The following is a 2,292-nucleotide window of genomic DNA, read 5'->3' on the forward strand; positions in this document are numbered from 1 at the left end:
CTCATCAATATCCAAGACGACGAAATCAACGGGGATCACTAATCCGCCCACTCTCAAGGGTACATCCTCAATCTTGCCAATAGGGTACTTGACCGAACGGTCGGCAAGTTGCAAGGTGATGTTGGTTGGGACAAGATCACCAAATTCAAGCTTGGCGAACACCGAATAAGGCATTAGACTAACACTAGCACCCAAATCACACAAGGCATTCCTTATTTCAAGCTCCTTGATAGCACAAGGGATAGAAAAACTACCCGGGTCTTTGAGTTTGGGTGGCATTTGGTTAAGAATAATAGCACTACAATTCTCGGTGAGGTTCACTGTCTCCTTTACGTCGCAATTCCGCTTCCCATTCATGATTTCCTTAAGAAATCTTGAGTAGGTAGGCATTTGTTTCAACGCATCCGTAAAGGGGAGAGTGATATGCAATTTTCGAAGAACCTCAAGAAATTTTGAGAATTGCACATCTAACTTGTGCCTTATGAATCTTTGGGGATAGGGAAGTTTAGGAATGGGGAGAGGTAGGAGAGTTGCCTCTTTTTGTATAGGAGTGTCTCCCACATCATCGATGGGAGGCTCCTCTTCTATCACATCATTGTCGCTAGACTCAACGACTCCCTCTTGATCCTTCCCATTGGACTTAGGATCCTCATTGGCTCTAGGAACATCATCCAAAGTCTTCCCACTCCTTGTCATGATTGCATACATTTTCTTAGGAGGTTGACCTTGGGGTGGGAGACTAGTATGCACTTGTTGTTCCTTAATGGTGTTAGCGAGTTGAGCTACTTGGGTCTCAATCATTCTCAAGTGAGTGTTGGATTGTTTGAATCCTTCCTCAAACTCGACATTCTTCTTGGCTTGTGCCCCCACAAACGACTCCATGAGAGCCTCAAGATTAGACTTGAGAGGCGGGAGTGGTGGAGGTGCAATGCCATAACCACTAAGGTTTGCTTGATATTGGTTGCCAAAGGTCCTCGGTCCATTGAATCCGGGAGGTGACAATTGAGATGCACCATAAGGACCTCCCGAGTTCCAAGGATAACCCCCACTTGAGGCACCCCTATTGCCCATAAGAGTAGTTATAACCCCCTCCACCTTGATGGTTGGGATTATAACTCCCTTGGTTGTATTGGCCTTGATTGTCAAAACCTTGAGATTGACCATAGGGCGCTTGGCTTTGATAGCCCTGTGCTCTATAGCCAACTCGATTTTGGCTATCATACCCACTTCCTTGGCTATAGCCTTGGTGGGAACCATACATGGGGCCTCTAGGTTGCCTAGCAAAATTTGGATTGTTAGGGTTATCATTCCTAGACCTCTCATTTACGGCATTAGCATACTCTACATCAAAATCGCCTTCATACGAAGGGCCATAATCCACAAATGACAAGTTATGAACTAAGGGGCATGCATTGGGGGAATGACTATAGTCTTGGCAATTTTCGCAAAAGGAGGTGCCCGGAGGCATTGAGCCATAAGAACTAACCTTGCTCTTCCCCTTAGAGAGAAGAGTGGCCGAGGGAGGAGGGATTGTAGACGGTGATGGCGGTTGGTTTGGTGTGTTTTCGAGCTTCTCCAATCGCGAGGTAAGCTTCTCTATCATCCGTGCTTGCTCTATGGCGTACACCGAACCCTTACCATCTTCACTCCTACCTTTCCCATCATAATTCCTTGTGCCTACATGCCAAGATTGGTAGTTTTGAACTACATCCTCAATGATTTCCTCTATTTGATCCTCAGTTTTATTCATGATGGGGCCTCCCGCGCCCGCATCAAGACTTGTCTTCGAACTTGGACTCAACCCCAAGTAGAATGTTTGAAGAAAAAACCATTTAGGGATCTCATGGTGAGGGCATTCCCTTTGGTACTCCTTAAAACGATCCCAAGCTTCGAAGAGTGACTCATCTCGCCTTTGCTCAAAGGATTGAATCTTGTGGCGACACTCCGCCGTCTTCCCATGCGAATAGAACTTGTTTAAGAATGCACTCGCCACCTTGGTCCAAGTGCGAAGTGATTTGGGCTTGACCTCCTTGTCAAGCCAATCACTTGCTCGCCCAAGTAGAGAGAACCGAAACAATGTCAACCTCACGTAATCCGATGTGACACCATTGTGCTTGATTGTGTCACAATAGTGCTCGAATTATTTGAGATGTTCGTGAGGTGATTCATTACTCTTCCCATAAAAGGGGTGGCTTTGGACCAAATTGATCAAGGCGGGCTTGATCTCAAAGGTGTTGGCACCCGTTGTTGGGGCTTGAATACCGCATGTAGCTTCGAATACCCCCGGTATTC

The 2,292-nt window shown here is 46.4% G+C and overlaps 1 pseudogene; it reads left to right on the forward strand.

Annotated features, from left to right (window-relative positions):
* The first annotated feature begins 1,838 nt into the window (after positions 1–1,838).
* LOC130466607 (uncharacterized) lies at positions 1,839–1,932 on the forward strand (annotated as a pseudogene).
* The last annotated feature ends 360 nt before the right edge of the window (positions 1,933–2,292 follow it).

The sequence above is a fragment of the Spinacia oleracea genome, chromosome 1, assembly GCF_020520425.1.
Source record: "Spinacia oleracea cultivar Varoflay chromosome 1, BTI_SOV_V1, whole genome shotgun sequence".
Taxonomy (NCBI): Eukaryota; Viridiplantae; Streptophyta; class Magnoliopsida; order Caryophyllales; family Amaranthaceae; genus Spinacia; species Spinacia oleracea.